The 23621-nt window shown below is 46.6% G+C and overlaps 1 long non-coding RNA gene across 1 annotated transcript; it reads right to left on the minus strand.

Annotated features, from left to right (window-relative positions):
* On the minus strand, positions 1 to 19653 carry LOC123488974. The gene is made up of 3 exons (XR_006660360.1): positions 19527 to 19653; positions 16058 to 16125; positions 1 to 27 (listed from the first exon to the last, which is right to left on the minus strand). It is a non-coding gene; the product is annotated as an uncharacterized LOC123488974 (long non-coding RNA).
* Between the last annotated feature and the right edge of the window lie 3968 nt (positions 19654 to 23621).

A 23621-nucleotide genomic window follows, 5' to 3' on the forward strand; every position in this document is an offset into this window, starting at 1 on the left:
ACGGAGGAAGATGTTCACTCTGTAGTCCTGGTAGATGGAGGGAGGGGAGAGGGAGAGGGAGAGAGAGAGGGGGAGGAGAGGGAGAGGAGAGGGAGAGGGAGAGGGAGAGGGAGAGGGAGAGGGAGAGGGAGAGGGAGAGGGAGAGGGAGAGAGGGAGAGGGAGAGGGAGAGGGAGAGGGAGAGGGAGAGGGAGAGAGAGGCGTAGGGAATTAGTGACAGGCTGTCATTTGCAGTTGACTGCAGGGTTTTAACATGGTACACTGAGCTACAGTACTGTGTCCTCCCGCTCTTCATTCATCACATTCCCCCAGAGGTCTGAGTTTAGGGTCCTGGTGGTCCCAGCTGATGCTCATGGAGCGGACACCAATGAACCAGGCAGAGGGGCACCTACAGGGGCGCGAAGTCCCCATATGGTGGTGACACTTTGGGGACCCGAAGTCAGTACTGTATCCCCCCCTCTAAGATCCTGGTGGTCCCTGCTGATGTTCAGAGAGCTGACACCAATGAACCAAGGCAGAGAGGACCATGGAGTCCCAATAGGGTGGGGACCCGGATGCGTCGGGTGCCTCTGGTGCTTCCGGGATCAACTCCCCTGTTCTATCAATTCGTTTCCCTGTTCGCTGTGCTCATGTCACTGTCACTTAGCCACACGCCACGGTGGCTTTCTAATAAGCTGATTCATATTTTATAGGGATTTGCATATTAATAATGTCCCTTATATCACCAATCGTGTACGGCCCATGCCCTGTCCAGTTGAATCCATGTATAGTACTGCACAGACTTTATGTTCCATAGGGGAAAAAGCCCTGTCAAAATTCACTTGGCCTAAAGGCACTTTAGGAATAACTTTTAAAAATAATGTTCCAACAATAAACATCTGTTTCAGCCTTTGTTTACCTTCAAGTAGATGATATATTTATATATATATATATATATATATATATATATAAATAAATCATACTTAATTTTAGGGGATACAACAATATAAATTGCCTTCTTACCAGTGTTGCTGAGCAAATACCCAGCTGTTATTTCATGTCTTGTCTACTTTAGCCGGGCGAAAACGTAATACATTTTTTATTTGTTTTTATTCGATTTTCCATTGACATTTAGAGTAGATGTTACATAAAGTGCAGTGGAGAGAAAAGGACTGGCATATCCCTTCTGAAGGCATCTGCTGTTTGGAGAGACAACGTCAGTACAGCAGCTCTCCTGCTATCAAACAGATGGTGTCCTATTACCATTAGAACTCCTAACTTAAAATGGAATGACAATATCTAAAAGACAGGTGGTAATATTGGGATATGTTTGATTAGGCATGACAGTGTTTGTTTTGTTCATGGTTATGGTCCAGGGCCTGTGTAGTTGTTAGTATTCATAATGGTTAACGTTAGGACTCGGCTAGGGAGAGCTGATCCCAAATCAGCTGCTAATGGGAGTTCCAGAATGTTTTCGTTCAGCAGCTGATCATGAATAATGCTCTCTCCCGCTCTCTGACACACACTGAATAAGGCAACACACCTCACATTTGGGAGTTCACTTTTCATTAAACTGTCACTGGTGCTTGCGAAAAGCTGTGGGATTTCGTCGCTTATTCAAACATCCTTTTTTCTCTAATCTGTGATGGCGGACAGGGCCTCCCACCCATCTGGAAGATATCTAGCAGTGGTGATCGTCCCAAATGTTTTCTGCAATACTCAGTCCATCGCTAGTCCTTCTTATAGAAACACACAAACATACTGTAGTCTATAAGGGCCCCTTTGAGGTCCTATGGTACACTTGTCTGACATGAGACTGACACAGTCTCTACTTTTGTTTAAAATGTTCTTCCAGAAATACCATGTAACTCTAGTCTACCATGTAACTCTAGTCTACCATGTAACTCTAGTCTACCATGTTACTCTAGTCTACCATGTAACTCTAGTCTACCATGTTACTCTAGTCTACCATGTGACCATGTCACTCTAGTCTACCATGTGACCATGTCACTCTAGTCTACCATGTCACTCTGATCTACCATGTCACCATGTAACTCTAGTCTACTATGTCACTATAGTCTACCATGTCACTCTGGTCTAACATGTCACCATGTAACTCTAGTCTACCATGTGACCATGTCACTCTGATCTACCATGTGACGATGTCACTCTGATCTACCATGTCACCATGTAACTCTAGTCTACCATGTCACTCTGATCTACCATGTCACTCTGATCTACCATGTCACTCTGATCTACCATGTCACCATGTAACTCTAGTCTACCATGTCACTCTAGTCTACCATGTGACTCTGATCTACCATGTCACTCTGATCTACTATGTCACCATGTAACTCTAGTCTACCATGTCACTCTGATCTACCATGTCACCATGTAACTCTAGTCTACCATGTCACTCTAGTCTACCATGTGACTCTGATCTACCATGTCACCATGTAACTCTAGTCTACCATGTCACTCTAGTCTACCATGTGACCATGTACCATACCACCCTCGCCTCTTTAATAAACAAGGGCAAAACTAGAAGAAAAAAACAAACCGTCAACCACTCTAGATAATTAGTGTCATCCTCCTGTCAAGAACGTTGCTTACGTAACCCACAGCCCTAAATGTTGCTCACAGGTCAGGCGGATCTCCGAGGGCACACACACTTCGATCTCAACATGATACCCAATACCCACTCAACCACAACTCCCGACATACATCTGCTGTCGTTGTGAGCACCTTTCCATGTGTGTGTCCCAGTGAGGAACACAACTCATGGCTGTGGGCACAGCGGCACAAACGTGTTTAGTTGAGCACGGGTAATCTGTGGTATAAGCAGGAAGAACCACCGGACACAGTGGAACCACCAGACATAGTGGAACACTCTCCTGAGAAGCCTCCTATGTTACTGCATCACTGACTGACTGGAAGGCACAGCACTCACAGATTGAACTGCTGACCCGCTGACCTGAACTAACAACACTTAACTTAAGGAAAGAAGTCAAAGAGCAAATACAGTCTAACTAGGGCCAGGAGTTTTTCCAGGTCAGGGAAAATGTGTGCCCTATCATAACAAACAAACAAGCCACCATACCTTCACGGTTGTAAGCTAGAGCACATGTTACTAGAAGTGGTAGATTTCAGAATTCAACCGATGATGCAAACCTCAACTTATGTAGCATGACATCATATACACTGAGTGTACAAATTAGGAACACCTTCATAATATTCCCCTTTGCCCTCAGAACAACCTCAAATTGTCAGGGCATGGACTCTACAAGGTGTTGAAAGCGTTCCACAGGGATGCTGGCCCATGTTGACTCCAGTGCTTCCCACGGTTGTGTCAAGTTGGCTGGATGTCCTTTGGGTGGTGGACCATTCTTGATGCACACAGGAAACTGTTGTGCGTGAAAAACACAACAGCGTTGCAGTTCACGATACACTCAAACCAGTACGCCTGGCACCTACTAATTTTCAAAGCCACTTAAATATTTTGTCTTGCCCATTAACCCTCTGAATGGCACACATACACAATCCATGTCTCAATTGTCTCAAGGCAAAAAAATCCTTCTTTAACCCGTCTCCTCCCCTTCATCTACACTGATTAAGTGATATCAATAAAGGATCATAGCTTTCACCTGGATTCACCTGGTCAGTCTACTTCATGGAAAGAGTAGGTGTCCTTAATGTCTATACACTCAGTGTATGTGTTGTGTCCACGTGGTTGCTGCTTGGTATATGCTCTTAATAACCTCTAAAAGTCAAAGCCTTTTGGGGGGGGTTCTACTTTACTACTATAGCCCATAGAAACACATTGAGAAACACATTCAGAAATGGCAAAACAGAAAGTCCAAAAATACATCATAAGGAATTGAAGTGTCTGTCCTACAGTGCATCTAGAAGATAAGAAAGCTCAGGAAATATTTTTTTTTTGGGACTGTGACAGAGCCTGCTGAGAGGCTCAGTGAGGCAGAGTAAACTTAGGTTTTATTTTATAATTGACGAACAGAAATGCTGACAAATAACAAAGGCTATCTTAAACTGAGAGTCTTTCAGCCCCAACCTGTCTGCTTCGGTCTCCAGTCCTCTCCCCCGAACAGGAGCAGCAGCAGCCTAATCAACTGTTGGGGCTGATTGTCCAGCCAATCACACACTTGATTGACTTATTACCCTCAGCTGGGCTCCATTAGCCTCCCAACAGGGAAGGTGCCGGAAAGGCGCGGCAAGAGGGCTTACCTCCTCCAGCTCTACATGGACACATATTTAACCCCTTTTTTGTTAGCACAAAACTCCCTCCATACTTATTTAAAACTGATACCGGGTTACCTTCAGAAGAATCTCATCTTTCCATAGAGCGGTCATATTAGTTTGTAGCCCAAACAGTTCGGACGCAACAGACGTTTTTGTCTCATGGTCTGACAAACACTGATATAACTCGGTCACCTTCCACTGCAGATACGGAAGGCCGACATAATCGCATGCGGTTGATTGAGACGCAGTCCATGCAAAACTGATATCTCTAGCTTGAATTGACGGATTTTGAATGATGTTACTTAGATTGACGCACTGGTCCTAAGACTAACACAGCTGCCATCTTTAATGTGGTCGCTATAGCTTTAAATCCTCTGGTACTATAGGATTGACCACTGAGCTTTATTCTCAGATCTGATCTGTCATATCAACCCTCGATGGATGAGATGAGGATGGAGGATGGACACACACACACACACACACACACACACACACACACACACACACACACACACACACACACACACACACACACACACACACACACACGCTATAGTAAATAAGAATTGGTAGTATGTAGCCTCCCCCTTTGTACTCTATGACACAATGTTTCCATCCATCACTGACAGCAGTTCAATCCCCATGTCAAAGCAGCACTGTGCTAACAGAAGGAATGTGACAGTCAGAAAGGTCTGCTGCTGCTGGGAAGGAATCAGAGCTACACAGGGTCAGAGTCCTTTTCAAGTCTAATCTAATCAAATCAGACCCAGAAAAAATCCCCACAGAAATACATCAAATCTTTCTATGTCTCCCTTGTAAACAGAATGCTCCAATCCACTCTCTCCCTGTAGTTCAAACAGGCTTAACCCACCTACTCTCGGTCTGTCTCTGAATTAAACCTTGTCCCTGTGATGGGCCATGAGCTACGCCTTGTGGGTCAGGCCTTAGTGCTCTTCAGTAATGTGTCTCTCTCTGTCTTTCTCTCTGCTCCTGGCCAATGTTACATCATCTCCCTTTGTGTGTGGTTATGGTTATGGTTGTGGAGGAGGACAGATGGTGCTGGTGGGAGCAGGGCTGCTGCTACGGAGGAGGCCGGCAAAGAGAATGATCCCCCTCTCCTATCTTTTGCTCTCTCTATTTTTCTCCCTTATCTCTAGCATGGCTCCTCTGTCATTCACTGCACAAGACTCCTCTGTCATTCACTGCACATGACTCTCTGTCATTCACTGCACATGACTCCTCTGTCATTCACTGCACATGACTCCTCTGTCATTCACTGCACATGACTCCTCTGTCATTCACTGCACATGACTCCTCTGTCATTCACTGCACAAGACTCCTCTGTCATTCACTGCACATGACTCCTCTGTCATTCACTGCACATGACTCCTCTGTCATTCACTGCGCATCCTCTCGCACCCCCCTCCCCCACCCACAGACACACTGAACTGTGAAATCCCTCAATTTTCTCACTCTTTCCATGCCATCCCTCTTCAAATATATTGGAGGCTACTATCCCTCCATATTGTCCTCTTTCACCATCAGACTTATCACATCACTCCATCAATCCCAAATGGATTTGTATTCACTTCTGTTTTCTCACTTAGCTTCAGATGACTTCATCATCATTTGTCACCTTTGTACATCCATAAAGGGGTAATCATAAAAACACCACATTATCAAAACTATATCACTCAAATGCATGTCACTTTTCAATATAGACTTGCAAAACTTCAACCAGAGTCAAAGCCAATGAGCCAATTCTAATCCTTTATGGGTCGTAGTAAAAGCATTTCCATCGACATCGACTCATAAGAAACTACCCAAAGCACAAGAACCATTTCAAGCCCACTTGTCTTTTAAATCATCCCCCATCTTTATGTCTAGCTTCACTGACCAGATTCCATTTGGGTGTATTGATTACAGTTTTTCTCGATTGCTAAGACACATTTCTTGAAAGCTGCTCTCCTTTTCTCTTAACTGTGAACACAAAACCCAATTTTCAAGCTACATTCACAAAACCTCAGACTCTTCTTGCAAAACCAAACTTTCACCTCAAAACAGTTCAATCTGTGCTCAAAACTGAACTATGTTGTCAAATCGTGCCCCGAGTCAATCAAAATAAAAAACACTACTGAACAGTCACTAAACACTACGTAGAAAAATAGAAAACACAATGCTCAGGACATGAAGCTGGAGAAATAAATGTTTATTGTTCACTGTAGGCTAAATGCATGTTGCAAAACAAAAAAACCTGTGCATTTAGCACTTGTACAAAAAAACAAAACAGAAATATTGTGCATTTACATGTAGCACTTGTAAAAACAAACAGAAATCTTATGCGTTTGCCACTTGTGTACAGTAAGCCCATGTAAAAATAAAGTACAAAATATACAAATAAGTGCATTACTCAGCCACAGCATCATGTCTCCGTACTGGGTCAGGCCACAGGACTTCATCCACATCACAGGCCACATTTTGTCTGGCCAGGCAACGGGGGAAAAACCCCTGGCATGCCGTATCCAGGCTTGGCATGCCTCCACACCTATGTCACCACAGGCAAGTCCCATGGCTTGCAGGAGATTTACCCTGGTGTAAGGTTGGCGTTCATATACCTTCCACTGCCATGAGGAGAAGAATTCCTCAATGGGGTTTAGGAAAGGGGAGTACGGTGGAAGGCAAAGATTGATAAAACCTTGGTTCATATTGTACCACTCTCTAACCTGGAGGGCTCTGTGAAAACTCACATTGTCCCAAACAACAACATAGATGGGATGCTCATCCTGCTGCCCTAACAAAGCATCTCGCATGTGATTGAGGAAAATGAGGAGCTGGTGAGTGTTGTAGGGCCCCAGGTTGGCATGATGGTGGACAACCCCATGATTGCTGATGGCAGCACATAATGTGACATTGCCACCACGCTGCCCAGGAACACCAACAATGGCCGATGGCGCAATCACATTACGGCCTCTCCCTTCTCCTTTTGGTGAGATTAAACCCAGCTTCATCCATGTAGATGTATTGATGGGGTCTTTCCATTGCATCCAGTTGAAAAACCCTCTGTAGAAATAGATATAGTTTTGTAAGTGATACGGAAAAAGTGATTTAGGCCACTACAGTAAATCACTACTTAGAGTAATCAACATTGAATGTGTCTGGATATATGCCAACCTGTACATACTGGAATCTTTGCTCTTTGACTCTGTCTGAGTTGCGATCAAAGGGCACTCTGTATAGCTGTTTCATGCGCAGTCTGTTGCGCTTGAGGACACTGTCATGAGCCCTCTCACTCCACCGGGTTACCACCTTAATTTGTTTCCACTATCTTCCACTCTGCTCACCTCCCTCTCTCTACTCAGCCTAACTAGCTCCACCTGTCCCTGCTCTGCTCGGCTCTTATTACTCTGCCAGCTGCGCTGCATTACCCACTAACCTCTCCCAGTATTTAAGGCCCTGTCTTTCAGCTCTCCGGTGTCAGATCGTCTGCAAAGCTCACACCCGAACCTGTTTGCTCGCGCTTCTGGCTCACCCTGGTTTTGTGACCCCGGACCTGCCTGTTTTTTGGATACTCTTCTGCCTCAGGAGATCCAGACCTGCTTCTGCCATTACGACTCCTGACTACTCTTCAATCCCGGTAACTCTGACCAGCCTTCTGCCTTGCTACTACGTATTTTGGATTTCCCTTGAACTGTACTGCTGCCTGGTTTCATTCCAGCCCTGTTGTGTCTGTGTCTCCCCCCAGGACTTCTGGACCACCCACCACCGGCTTCATAGGGACGATCGCTGCCACTGGGGGGCACAGACCCGGCGCATTGGACGGGATCCCTGTTACCCCTGGAGCCTTCATTCACTCCCTACTTCCCTTTTCCCTTAAGTTTAATAAACTTTCTGGTGTGACGCAATTGTGGTCCCCTGGTCGTCTGTCTGAATCGTGACAGTACGATCTGACCATTATGGACTCAGCGCACACTTTCCCGACATGGAAACCGATGAGCATGAGCAGCAGTTCCAGCAGCAGCAACAACAACTTCGCCATGATCATTCAACTCCTCACCAACCTTACCCCAGCCAGTCTGCCCACCAGCCCAGCCCCGAGTTACCTGCCCCGGTCATTGCAGCCGCTTGCTTCGAACCCAAGATTGGAAACCCGAGCGGTTCAACGGCGATTCAACCCAGGTCCGGCCATTCCTGACTAGCTGCCGACTTCAGTTCTCCTTGCAGCCAAGGACCTTCGCCACGGAGGGGGCTAAAGTTGGGTATGCCATCACTCACCTGACGGGCCGAGCTCGACTCTGGGGAACAGCAGAGTTCGAACGTCAAACCCCGCATGTGCAACCTTCGACCTGTTTGCTGAGGAGATGCTGAAGGTGTTTGACCTGGATTCACCCACCGCAGAGGCGTCTCGTGAACTGTTCAGTATTCGACAAGGCAGACGTACAGTCGCAGACCATTCCATCGACTTCCGAACCCTGGCTAGACGAAGTTCTTGGAACACACCATCGTTGGTGGACGCGTTCTTCCATAGTTTGGCTGACTATATCAAGGACGAGTTGGTCTCCCATGAACTGCCTTCCACTCTTGATGAAGCCATCGCACTGACTGTCAGGATCGACAGAAGGATACAGACCCGTCAGTCGTGAGAGGGGCGCCAAGGTCCACCTACTACCGGCATTCGGAGAGATCCGACTGGGCTCCTGTCATCTACTGCCACTCACCCAGGTCAGCTTGATCAGTCTGAGCCTATGGAGATTGGGCGAGCCTCCCTCACTCCTGCAGAGCGCCAGCGCCGCTTCACCTCAAACCTCTGCCTCTATTGTGGAGGTGATGGACATCGTGTGGTAACCTGCCCTTTAAAGGGCCGAAGCTCACCGGGCGTAGGGGGAGTCCGGTTGAGTTCAATGACCATCCAGTCCTCCGACCGCAAACCCCTGCTGCAAGTTCACCTCCGCCTCTCTGACTCTACTCACACCCTGGCTGCTCTGGTGGATTCTGGCGCCGAAGCCAACATAATGGACATCAAGCTGGCACGCCAACTGGGACTGGAGAACCTCCGTTTGACACCTCCTATTCCTGCCCGGGCACTGGACGGACACTTACTCGGATCGGTCACTCATGTCACGGCCCCGGTCTCGATGGGTCTGTCCGGAAACCATCAAGAAACTATCCAGTTTCACCTGCTCCCCTCTCCAGGCCAACCCCTCATCCTGGGTTACCCATGGCTCCGCCCGGCACAACCCTCAGCTCGACTGGGTGACCGGGGGTGATCAGGGAGTGGGGAGAGGACTGCCACCGAACCTGCCTGCTTGCTGCCGCACTACCCCCTCGGCCAGTACCTACTAACTCCGCTCCTGACCTCTCCAATGTCCCAGAATGCTACCATGGTCTCAGAGAGGTGTTTAACAAAGCAAGAGCCACATCTCTGCCCCCTCACCGACCGTACGACTGTGCCATCGACCTCCTCCCTGGAACAGCTCCTCCAAGGGGTCGTCTTTATTCGTTGTCTGCTCCTGAAAGAAAGTCCATGGAGGACTACATCAATGGCTCTCTGTCCGCAGGATTAATCCGTTCATCTTCATCTCCTGCTGGTGCTGGCTTCTTCTTTGTGGGGAAGAAGGACGGATCTCTTCGCCCCTGCATCGACTACAGGGGACTCCAACGACATCACAGTGAAAAACCGTTACCCTCTGCCTCTGCTCACCTCTGCTTTTGAGTTGCTCCAGGGAGCCACTGTTTTTACCAAGTTGGATCTCAGAAACGCTTACCACCTAGTGCGGATCCGGGAGGGAGATGAATGGAAAACCGCATTCAATACACCAACAGGCCACTACGAGTATCTGGTTATGCCTTTTGGCCTCACCAATGCTCCTGCTGTGTTCCAGGCTCTAGTGAATGATGTACTGCGGGACATGTTAAACAAGTTTGTCTTCGTTTACCTGGATGACATCTTAATTTACTCCAGAAACCTGTCTGAACACACCCGCCATGTCCAGCAAGTCCTTCATCGTCTTCTGGAGAATTCCCTCTACGCCAAGGCAGAGAAATGTGAGTTTCACGTCAAGACAGTGGCCTTCCTGGGGTACATAGTGGCAGAAGGAAGTATCCAAATGGATCCTGCCAAAGTATCAGCAGTCACTTCATGGCCAGTTCCGGAGAACAGAAAGAAGCTGCAACAGTTTCTGGGGTTTGCTAACTTCTATAGGAAGTTTATCCGGAACTACAGTACCGTTGCTGCCCCTCTCACTGCTCTAACCAGCACCAAGCAACCCTTCACCTGGACCCCAGCAGCCGACAAAGCCTTCAGTACCCTCAAGGTGAGGTTCACCTCCGCTCCCATCCTCCAGATGCCTGATGTGGACCGGCAATTCATTGTGGAGGTGGGACGCCTCGGATGTGGGAGTTGGTGCTGTGATTTCTCAGTGGGCTGCGGAGGATAGGAAGCTCCATCCCTGTGCCTTTTTCTCACGTCGGTTGTCCCCCTCTGAGTGCAATTACGACATAGGGAACCGTGAGCTGCTGGCTGTGAAGCTTGCCTTGGAGGAGTGGCGTCACTGGCTGGAGGGGTCCACCATTCCATTTCTCGTTTGGACCGATCATAAGAACTTGGAGTACATCCGCACGGCCAAACGGTTGAACTCCAGGCAGTCCCGCTGGGCCCTGTTCTTCACCAGGTTTAATTTCACTCTGTCATACCGGCCTGGATCACGCAACACCAAGCCAGACGCCCTCTCCCGTCAATTCCAGAAGGATGACAACCCCTCCAAGGATCCTGTGTCGATTCTGCCAAGTCCCTGCATCGTTGCAGCTCTGACCTGGGCTGTTGAGGAACAGGTGCTGGAGGCTCTCCGTAACCAGCCAGGTCCCAGCACTTGCCCAGCTGACCGCCTTTTTTGTCCCCCGAAGACCTGAGGTCCCAGGTCATTCAGTGGGGACATGACTCCCGCCTAGCTTGTCACCCTGGCTCCACCCGCACTTACAACCTGCTCGCCCAGAGGTTCTGGTGGCCCTCTCTGAGGAAGGATGTACGGAATTCGTCCAAGCCTGCCCCATCTGCAACCAACACAAGTCGTCCTGCCAGCCCCCAGCCGGATTGCTGCAGCCCCTGCCTGTGCCCAGACGTCCCTGGTCTCACATCGCCCTTGACTTTGTCACGGGGCTGCCCCCTTCAAGTGGCATGACCGTCATTCTCACCATCGTTGACCGTTTCAGCAAGATGGCACACTTCATTCCCCTCCCCAAGCTCCCAACCGCCAAGGAGACCGCCCAGGTGGTCCTGGAACACGCCTTCCGGATCCACGGACTGCCAAGGGATGTTGTTTCTGACCGTGGTCCACAATTCTCCTCCGCTTTTTGGAAGGAGTTCTGTCACCTGCTGGGAGCCACAGTCAGTCTGACTTCCGGATTCCATCCCCAATCCAATGGGCAGTCAGAGCGGGCTAATCAGGAGCTCGAGAAGGCACTGCGATGCATGACTTCACGCAACCCCCACTCCTGGTCGCAGCAATTGACATGGGTGGAGTACGCACACAATTCTCTGACCTGCTCTGCCATCGGTATGTCCCCTTTCCAATGTGTTTATGGATACCAGCCTCCTCTATTTGCCAGCCAGGAGGAGGAGGTTACTTGCCCATCTGCACTTGCTTTTGCCCGTCGATGTCGCCGCACCTGGTCACAAGCCCGAGCCACACTCCTCAGGTCCGTTGCCAGCTACACTACCGGGGCCAACCGCCGGAGAATTCCTGCTCCCACCTACCATGTTGGTCAAAGGGTGTGGTTGTCATCGAAGAACCTGCCACTCAGGGTGGAGTCGCAGAAGCTGGCACCTCGGTTCATTGGCCCATTCCCTATCATAAGAGTGATTAGCCCAACTGCTGTCCGGCCCAACTGCCTAATTCCCCTGAGGGTGCACCCCACTTTCCATGTGTCTAAGATTAAGCCCATCCATGAGAGTCCGCTGGTCCCTGCTGCGCCTGGTCCTCCTCCTCCACGGCTCGTCGATGGTGGCCTGGTTTACACCGTCCGCCGCCTGCTTCGGTCCAGACGGAGGGGTAGGGGTCTCCAGTACCTCATTGACTGGGAGGGCTATGGACCTGAGGAAAGGACCTGGGTGCCAGCTAGTCGGATTGTGGATAGGACTCTCATCACCGCTTTCCACCAACGGCATCCTGATCAACCTGCAATCCGTAGGGGCCGCCCCAGAGGGGTCCCTAACCGTCCGGCCCGCTCGGCTTCCTGTCCTGTGCCTGATCCTGTCTCGGGACCTGTCCCATCTCCCGACCACGGCCCTCCGGCTTCCTCCGAGGATGAGGACGTTCACTCGGACCGTTCGGAGGAGTTCTAGCCCTCCTCCGGCTCCCCTCCTCCCGCCCGGCGTGGTGTTGCTCTTGGGACTTCTGGGGCCGTCCCTTGGGGGGTTCTGTCATGAGCCCTCTCACTCCACCGGGTTACCACCTTAATTTGTTTCCACTATCTTCCACTCTGCTCACCTCCCTCTCTCTACTCAGCCTAACTAGCTCCACCTGTCCCTGCTCTGCTCGGCTCTTATTACTCTGCCAGCTGCGCTGCATTACCCACTAACCTCTCTCCCAGTATTTAAGGCCCTGTCTTTCAGCTCTCCGGTGTCAGATCGTCTGCAAAGCTCACACCCGAACCTGTTTGCTCGCGCTTCTGGCTCACCCTGGTTTTGTGACCCCGGACCTGCCTGTTTTTTGGATACTCTTCTGCCTCAGGAGATCCAGACCTGCTTCTGCCATTACGACTCCTGACTACTCTTCAATCCCGGTAACTCTGACCAGCCTTCTGCCTTGCTACTACGTATTTTGGATTTCCCTTGAACTTGTACTGCTGCCTGGTTTCATTCCGCCCTGTTGTGTCTGTGTCTCCCCCCCCCCAGGACTTCTGGACCACCCACCACCGGCTTCATAGGACGCATCGCTGCCACTGGGGGGGGCACAGACCCGGCGCATTGGACGGGATCCCTGTTACCCCTGGAGCCTTCATTCACTCCCTACTTCCCTTTTCCCTTAAGTTTAATAAACTTTCTGGTGTGACGCAATTGTGGTCCCCTGGTCGTCTGTCTGAATCGTGACAGACACGATCAACAGTAGAGAGGCTGACACTGTTGATACCCTCAAAATGTAAATGGTCCTCAATGATCTTCTGCTGAATTTCGCTCAGTTTAATGGCATTTTTCTTACGGACCATATCAACAATTAGGGTCTCTTGGTGTGGGGAGAACATACCTGTCCTCCCACCCCCATGTGGCAGTCTTTCAATTCTACAAAAAGAGAACATGGAGTTACAAAAATATACATGGAATACTAGGCCTACAAACAGTTAGACCAACCCTCCATTACAATACTACAGTACATTGGTACAGTGATGTACTGAAACATATATTCACTTACAGTATACTGTGGTACAGTATATAGTATGTCATACAGTAATTGCTGTCAACATTTACATACTGTACTATAATGTCAGAAAAAGGTAATTACCTGTTCTCTTCTCTAAATCTTCGGATTATGGTGGACACAGTGAATCTACTGATGTTTGGTTGTACCCTTTGTCCAGCCTCCCTCATGCTCATACCATGGACAAGAACATGGTCAATCACAGTAGCTCTGATTTCATCAGATATTACTGTTCTTTGTCTTCGCTGACCACCTCGACCACCTCGACCTCCTCTCACACGAACTCTTCCTCTCAGATTTCTATCCATTGTAGGGCCTCACAAACCAGTGCTCTCTGAACTGGCTTACTGTATATGTTCCCTCACATCATTAGCCACAAGTGTGATCAATTTTGAGTTGTTGTGTTCAAGTGGTGATACCTGTGCTCTAATTGTGTTTGACTTTTGTCACATGTGCTCACCATTATGCAGCACGGGTGCATCCCAATGAAAATGTGTTGGCAAGTTGTGTCTAAACAGGTGAAAAGTGCTTATGGTTTTGCCAAAAGAGTGATTGATTCAATCAGTGGGTTCAGGCAACTGAGCATTTGGTTCAGACAATAGGGTTTAGTGTTTTAGCAATTGAGAAAAACTGTATTTAATCCAGAGGGAAAGACAGAGAGAGACCTGTACTTCTACAACCACCACTGGGTCTGTGGTTCCTAAAGTAGTACTGTAATTGCTGAATGATCTGTGAGGTGCCTGCTGGTTGGGTATCTATAAAGCAGGAAGCCTCGCAGTGGTGTGTGTGTGTGTGTGAGTGTGAGTGTGAGTGTGTGTGTGTGTGTGTGTGTCCTCCTTGTCTCGTCAGTGGTAATGACTTGAGAGCCTGTGTGTCCGCTTCCTGAGCCAATGACTTATTCAGACCAGACCGGGGACGGGGAGGCAGGTGACAGGGCTTTGAGTGTGTGTGTGACAGAGAGAGAGAGAGAGAGAGAGAGAGAGAGAGAGAGAGAGAGAGAGAGAGAGAGAGAGAGAGAGAGAGAGAGAGAGAGAGAGAGAGAGAGAGAGGGAGAGAGAGAGAGAGAGAGAGAGAGAGAGAGCGAGCGAGAGAGAGAGAGAGCGAGCGAGAGAGCGAGCGAGCGAGCGAGAGAGAGAGAGAGAGAGAGAGAGAGAGAGAGAGAGAGAGAGAAGAGAGAAAGAAAGGGAGAGAGAGTGACAAGAGGACGCGTCACTGCAAAGTTAGCGCAAAGTCTTCACATCTGGTGGTTTGTGTGCGCGCATGTGTGCAAGTATGTGAGAGTGTGTGCATGCGTGCCTATGCCATTGTGTCTGTGCCTTTCAGTATTCATTCAAAGCCTTGCTCCAGGGAAACCATTGTCTAGTCCTTTAATTCCATTCCCCATCCAAACCCATCAACTTCATCTCTGATCCACATCACAGACGCACAATAAAATACAACCTTTATCTTTAAGAAACAACCTTTCCAGCAGGGACATTCATTATCATATTAAAATAGTAAACACCCTCTTATAAAATGATATCTTATTCAGGGGGATGTATATTGTACTGTTTCAGTAAAGTACCCTCACTAATAGCTTAATGGTGCTTAATTAATTCATCTGTTCGGTGGGAGAGGAGAGAGAAGGGAAATGGCTTCTTACGTAAGAGATTCTCCCCAGGAGAGAGTGGAGAGGAGGTCTGAGAGATGTTAGGCCCGAGAAACACTCTGCGTTATGATGTTTCCTTGTCGACATTATCAGTGTGTGTGTGTGTGTGTGTGTGCGTTTGTGTGTGTGAGAGAGTGAGTGAATGTGCGTGTTAGTGTGTGAGACACAGAGACTGTGAGTGTGTACTCCGTCCTGTAGCCTGCTCACTGACACTACCCCGGGAGGCACATGCAGGCCCTAATCCTGGGCCTGGGGTGGTAGCAGGCCGGCAGGTTACACACACACTACCCCTGCGCTACACACACCACGTTACACACACTACCCCTGCGCTACACACACCACGTTACACACACTACCCCCATGCTACACACACCACATTACACACACTACCCCTGCGCTACACACACCACATTACACACACTACCCCCACGCTACACACACCACGTTACACACACTACCCCTGCACTACACACACCACATTACACACACTACCCCCATGCTACACACACCACACATGCGATGCATGGGGAAATGAAGACAGGGGTATAAGATGAATCATACAGTACCTTCCAGGCATGGCTTAGGCTACACTGCTGTATGTCCCCTGACGCTCACTGACCCCATCGACAACTAAATATCCCGTTGTCACACTGTTTATCATCGTTGGCAATGCTACCCTGTGGATTTAATTGACTTTCAAATACATTTGTTTGACATTGATTGGAATGAAGCCAGTAAATGTATATATGTGAATATATACGTACCATTGTAGTCTCAGCTATGGAGCCAAAGCTGTTGATGAATATGTTGCATGATACGTTCACAGGAGGACCTAGAGAGAGGAAAATAGCATTAGGAAATATGATATAGCTTCAAAGTAGGTTAAGACAGGTAGGGATAGAAATAGATATACAGGCATTATTCAATGTCTTTGAGAAACATGGTTCTTCACTTAAACGCCTCAATGAATATTTAAAACCGTGGTTCCATCAATCCACGCCATGATGGCCTTATACATGATGTAATCGAATAGATCCTGCATAGCCTTGTAGCCCTGGAGGCATTCATATATCTTAATCTACTTCCCATTCTTGATAAATTATCAGTTTTTTTCCCTCAAAACAAAATACATGCCAACCTACAGATGTGGGATCTTAATTTGATCACCTGTTGCAGGAGAACTTTCCCACAATGCAGGACATTTTAAACTTATACTGTATTTTAGGTTTAAAAGGGCTTTTGAAGTCTGTAATTTCCTCTTAGAAATGTCAGTAACACTTTACTTGACAGCGAGCATCATAATACGTTATGACACGGTCATAACCATGTCATAATATGTCATAACACTGTCATGACCCATATATTTATATCTGTTGTGACATATATTGCGTTATTTTATGGCTGGTTATGACACCTACATAAAAGTGTCAAGGCAAAACATTCCATTACACCATAGCCTGTTTGTCAACAGTATGTTTCTTAAGTCCTTTGTTGTTGTTGTAATACATTATTTACAGTAATGTTTGTATAACTTGCAGAACTGAACTTGTGTCAATTTACCCTCAAAAAGAGGGTGTCTTGTCCTGCTCCTGAAATCTGCGCCTGCATTCATCCCAGTCATAAGCAACAGAGCATTGGGGTAGGTGCATGTCCGACATCAATTTGTGCGCAATTACAATGATAATTCAATATGGAATACAATACAGTACAATACAGCTTTATTGTCCATGTTACAGCAAACAGAAACAGATGCGGCTGTGAGACTACACAAGGAAATAGTTCCAGTTTTGAGTGACAACATTCCAGAGACTATTTCAGCAGTTTGAACGATAAATAATCCCTACGAATTTCACCAACTACCAAACTTAGTTTAAAGTGTTTTTGAGGACGTTTCGGCTTGCAATGAAGCTTTGCTAACATTGGTGCCGCTGTTTACATTCATGAATTTTCACAACGCTAATAATGCTAGCTCCTGGCTGTGGCAGAAGTAAACAATTGTGGATTCTATTTTATAGGTAAGGGTAATTCCACCCAAATATAGATTTTGCCTGAACTATCCCTTTAACGGTTGTTTCCTTGATAAACATGATGTAATCTAGCCTGGGTGCCAGTCTGTTTCTGCTCTCTTGCCAATTAGAAACAAGGACCCAGGCTATATGTAATCAGTAGAACTGGAACTGACACAAAGTGTGAAGTAAGAGAATGTGGATGAATCCGTATAAATCCATACGTCACTCAGCCGATCCTTGCTGAGGTAAGCGGGTTGGGGGCTCTCAGGGCTCGGCTAGGGCACAGCTCTGGACACTCGGAATGGAGTATAACATAATGTTATATAACATACTGTTTACAAACAGGCTATGGTGTAATGGAATATTTTGCCTTGTGTGGTAGGTTTTGTGGGTTTTGACACTCTTATGTAGGTGTCATAACCAGCCATAAAATAATGCAATATATGTCACAACAGGTCTAAATATATGTGTCATGACAGTGTTATGACCACATTATAATGTCCATGAATTATAATCCACATAACAATTCACATTTCCTGTTGCTGCAGGATTATTTTCCTGCTGTAGCAAACTGGCTCAAATTAAGATCCTACATCTGTATCATTGACAACTGACACCATAATGTGCTATTAAGACATTAGCTGTCATTTCGTTTCAACATTTCACATTTTTCCATTCGAGATGATTGGCATGTCTCAAGGACAAATTCTCAAGTCCTTTCACTGTTGTATTACTGTACATGACCAGCATAGAAACTGTAACCATGCTTTCTACACTGGTCATGTCCGACAACAGAAACAGCAATACACTTGGAGCAGCATGTCCAGTGATGTCAGTAAGTGGTTAGTACGTGTAAAATAAGATATGACAGGTATTTTTTTTCCTAGGAGTCTAGCTGTCAAGCAGAGCCGGGTGATCCATGTTCCTGTGGCTTTCTGCGTTCTGTGACTCTGTCATTCACAATGATGACAAATGGAGAGATGAGGGAGAGTGTGGGCTTTTCACTTTGCTGTCTATTTTGTGTGTGTGTGTGTGTGTTTCTCTCTGCCGGTCCAACTGAACGCTCCACTGACCACTCCACCCCATTTCCCTTTCTTCCTCAAATGTGTGGATAGATGTGGCCACATGTGACAACTACAACTGATCTATCACATACCCTGTGGATGGTCCTATTCTTTCAGCTGAATCACACTTTGATTGGCTAACAAACCCTAGACCATAGCCTCATCAAACACATCCTATCATGAACACTTCCTTTACTCATTGTATTGAATATGGCCAACATAATGTCAATCAGGACAGCTCAGAACAGTGTGATGGCTGTCACGCTCTGGCTCCGGGACTGTGTATTTTGAGCCAGGGTGTGTTCATTTTGGTTGTGTTTCATTGTTTGGTCGTGTGACTCCCAATCAGTGGTAACGAGTGTCAGCTGTCGGCTCGTTATCTCTGATTGGGAGCCATATTTAAACTGTCAGTGTTCACCTTAGTGTTGTGGGTTTTTGTTCCTTGTCAGTCATTGTAACGGAGGACTTCACGTTTCGTCATTGTTTATTGTTTTCGTGTTTAGGCTTTAATTTAATAAAGTAATGTTCACCTTCAACGCTGCGCATTGGTCCTCCTCATTAGACGATCGTGACAATGGCAAGCATTCGTGGTTGGCCTTCTACTCCTACTTCTGTTTGGGTAGTCACGGCAACTCAAATCTGACTCGTATTCCTGTGTTTGCCAAGATAAAAAGTGACAAACAGGAACAGAACGTGTCTTTTACCTCCAGACAGGCCCATTCTGTTACCTCCCAGCCCAGTGGCAGGCCTCTGCCAGGGCGGACAGGGCTGGAGGCAATCGGTCCCTGTATGGTAAACACTAGCACCGATGGGACCTCTTGGCTAAACGAGAGCGTAAACACCGTCTGTTCTGACTCCATTTTAGGAATTATTCACTTCGGCCTCAGTCAGTAGCCAACAGCCACCTGACATTGTGATGTTGGATGTTACTTGTAATACAGTACATAATTAAAGGATTTTGGGGGTGTTATGGGGACTTTCTTCTGGAAATGATTATTGTGGGTCTTTATGTAAATATGTCACATCAGTTGATGAACCAAGGATGAACTGACTTGCTCATTGGGTGAAGAGGGAAGTTACATTTAATGTTTGGCCTGAATTTGACTTGTAACTGCCAGTTCTACTTTTGGCCAGAAACAAACTGTAGGCCTATACTGTACCTTTAAAGTTGGGCCTAATTCTGGCATCATAGCCTGAGGTTCTCCCCATGAGTTTGTCCAAGAAGTCGGAGGGTGACGGAGGATGAACTGCTCTCCCCCGAGGACTCTCTGGCTCTTTAGATGCCACCAGACTAAAAGGAGAGAGAGAGAGAGAGAGAGAGAGAGAGAGAGAGAGAGAGAGAGAGAGAGAGAGAGAGAGAGAGAGAGAGAGAGAGAGAGAGAGAGAGAGAGAGAGAGAGAGAGAGAGAGAGAGAGAGAGAGAGAGAGAGAGAGAGAGAGAGAGAGAGAGAGAGAGAGAGAGAAGAGACGCACAGAGACAAGACAGACTTTATTGAAATGTACAGCAGAGGTAACCCAGGCCATTAATGTAAACACTACCACTAATGTCTTCTGAAGTCATAATGCATATTCAGGACTTCTCTTTTGTGGCTTAAGAAATGTGTTTAGATTCACAGAGAGAGAAAGAGAGGGGTAGTGGGAGGGAGGGAGGGAGGGAGGGCGATAGTGAGATAGTGAGGGACAGATGGAGAGAGAAAGACAGAGTGGCTGACCAGACAGCTATAGGAACCATCTAATATTTAATGTGTTTGTTAATAGTAGTTCCTCTTGCTGGACTTCCACTGTATCAATACAATAAAAGGCTCCATATGTTGGGGTATCATTATAGCAAACCTTTAGATACAACAGCTGAATATAACAGGGGTCTTTCATGGCACCAATAACGCTCCATACTAAATATTTGAACATGGCTGAAATATAAATTGCTGTCAAATATGAATTTCCTAAAGGCAAAAAACGAAAGGGTTAAAAATCAATTTGATACGGCATCCTAGACATCCCATCCACTAAAAGCCTTATTCATTATCCAGAGGGAAGCTCAGGGGGATGACACGCTTATTTACCATGCATTGGATTGGGACCCGTTGTCTAATGCTGTGCCCTCTATTGCTAAACCCCAGTCCCTGAGAGAATACCTGGGTACCTGATCAAATATGCTCAAGTCCTTTGTGCTCGTTGCCCGGAGCAAACCTCATACACAACCCTCATCTTGTCTCTTTAGACAGAGTTTTGGCATGGGGGGTTTGAAAACAAACAAACAAAATAGAAATTATAATGAGACAAGATAGCTTTGCAACAAAAGAACTGTTGACAGCGAGAGGACAATCACCAAAACATAAACAGTGATTCAACTCCAAGATTCCCTCCCTCCCTAGCACATCACAATGCCAGCACAAAGATCCTCTCTCCAGTATTTATTCACAGCTGTCAACCCACGTTGGCAGTAAAAGCTAAAACCTGCTAGAGGGAGAGAGCGAGGGAGTGCGAGACTGCGAGTCATTATGGTATAGCCCCGTTAGCCCAATGACTAATTTAAACATCAAAGCCTTGGCTCTCTTGCTGTCTTTTCAGGAAAATTACAGGTAGTGGAAGAATATAAAGTATTGTCTGAAATGAGCTGGGTCATGTAGGAATGATTAAATAATGTGAGCCACAATATAGATAGTCTCTGTTTCTTATTTTGTCCCTTTTTTGCTGTGGTGGATCGATAGTCCCCAGCAGTACCAGTAGCTACATGCATCCTGCTGTGACTCCATCCCCTTTGCTTTAAGCAGACACAGCTCAGTGCACGTATTGCATCTCGCTCCCCCAGTGGATTACATGTTAGATGGTGCTCTCTTTAAGCCCTTACACCCAGGACAAGGCAAGCAGTTCTTTCCTGGAGAGTGGTAGAAATCAGTTGTGCTTTAAACCTGGTTCTTGGAGACCCACAGGGTGTACAGGTTTAGTTCCTGCCCTGCACTAGGGCTGTGTCTACACAGACAGCCTGATTTTGATATTTTTTTCACTAATTGGTCTTTTGACCAATCAGATCAGCTCTGAAAAAGCTCTGACGTGATTGGTCAAAAGACCAATTAGTGGAAAATGATCAGAATTGAGCTGCCTGTGTACACAGACCTTCTCATCTGATACAAATACAGATAATGAACATTACAGTGATTAGTTTGAAAATATCAAACATTATTTTATTTATTTATTTAATGACCACATAACATAGCTTCCTTACTACTAAGTAGGGTGTGAGTGGTGTGAAATCACACACAGTCCAACTTCACAGAGACATCTAGATTGACTAATTTCAGTGTCAGAAACCAGCAGTAGGCATAAGCCATGCCGTCTGCATGCCATGGCCAAAGCAAAAACAAGCTGTTTGAAAAAACAGAAGACAAGAGAAAACAATAATTACCAAATGGGATTTAGGTCAAGAAGAACAACATTTGCCCCAGGCTGAATATGTAATATGAAAAGTGGGAACATTTGGAATAAACAAAACGTTGCCAGGCTTAATTAACTCAATAGAACCACATATACGGAACATTACGGAATGGAACATGATTGGTCAATTTCACAAAGCCTCAATTCTCAAATATAATTTGTGCTCAGTTACCAGATATAGCGTACATGAGCATTTATATGCCATGAAATAAAAAATAGTTTTTTATTTAATTGTCCAAATTAAATGTCTTCATGAGTTTCCCAGGTCCGGTCACGTGGTCAGGCAAAAATTAGGGCACTAAGTAGGGATACACATTTACAGATCTAATAATAAGCCACTGAAAACATTCCCAAAACGCTATGGTTTTCATATTCCACATCCAATACTGATATAAATCAAATAAAAGTTGATTCATCACATACACAGTTTACAGCAGGTGTAAACGGTACAGTGAAATGCTTACTTGCAAGCTCCCTCAACAGTGCAGTACAAATGTCAATAATGAAAATAATCAAAAGTCAAGTTAAGAAAATAACAATTAAGTAGAAGATACAGACATGCATACAGAGATATAGTTCCTATACATAGTGTTTACAGTAGCTTACAGTTATAACGAGACTCCCATGGACCAGCTGTGACATCACTGCTCAGCCTCTGCTAACAACGACAGGTCAAAGGTCACTGTAAGCGATTAGGATTAAGCCTTACACAGTATGAGAAGAGCCCTGGTGTGTGTGTGTTTGTGTGTGTGGATACGTTTGTGTGTCTTTTTGCACGCATGTGTGTGTGTGTGTGTGTGTCTGTGTGTGAGACCTGGCTGTGTGTGTGGGGGGAGGGGGAGAAAGCAATGTTCCAGTATTATAGCATTACTCCATTCCGAATGTCCAGAGCTGTGCCCTAGCCGAGCCCCGAGAGCCCCCAACCCGCTCACCTCAGCAAGGATCGGCTGAGTGACGGATGGATTTATAGAACCTCATCCACATTCTCTTACTTCACACTTTCTGTCAGTTCCAGTTCTACTGATTACATATAGCCTGGGGTGGAATTACCCTTACCTATAGTGATAGAATCCACAATAATCCATTGTTTACTTCTGCCACAGCCAGCAGCTAGCATTATTAGCTTTGTGAAAATTCATAAATGTAAACAGCGGTACCGATGTTAGCAAAGCTTCATTGCAAGCCGTAACTTCCTCAAAAACACTTTAAACTAAGTTTGGTAGTTGGTGAAATTCGCAGGAATTTTTTATCGTTCAAACTGCTGAAATAGTCTCTGGAATGTTGTCACTCAAAACTGGAACTATTTCCTTATGTAGTCTCACAGCCGCATCTGTTTCTGTTTGCTGTAACATGGACAATAAAGCTGTACTGTACTGTATTGTTGTCACGGTTTACTAAGCCAGAACCCAGAAGCAGACCAGGACAAGGTAAATTGAAACAAAGGTGAGTGTTTATTTAATAGATCCACGAGTGAGGCTGAATAATCCAGGGAACAGAGCGGGTGGCGTGGATGGGTTGTTGAGGGTGCAGTGGTAGGTCCAGTAATGGCTCGGCAGCCGCCGACCATCAGGCAGAGGTTGGGTGAAGGTTCCGGGTGAGTGACTGCAGATAGAACAAAACGGAGGTAAGTATACAGCAAGTCAAAAAGGTGCAAAACAACAAAACTAACGCTAGAAGTTCCAAGGCTGATACACGGACAAACATACTGTTCATGGCTAACGATCCGGCAGGGAATGGATGTTAGGACAGAGCCTAAGAAGGGTGATGATCAGGACCAGGTGTGCAGATTGCTGATGGGATGCAGGTGCGGAAATCAAGAGA

Source organism: Coregonus clupeaformis, unplaced genomic scaffold, assembly GCF_020615455.1.
Source record: "Coregonus clupeaformis isolate EN_2021a unplaced genomic scaffold, ASM2061545v1 scaf2637, whole genome shotgun sequence".
In the NCBI taxonomy this organism is placed as follows: Eukaryota; Metazoa; Chordata; class Actinopteri; order Salmoniformes; family Salmonidae; genus Coregonus; species Coregonus clupeaformis.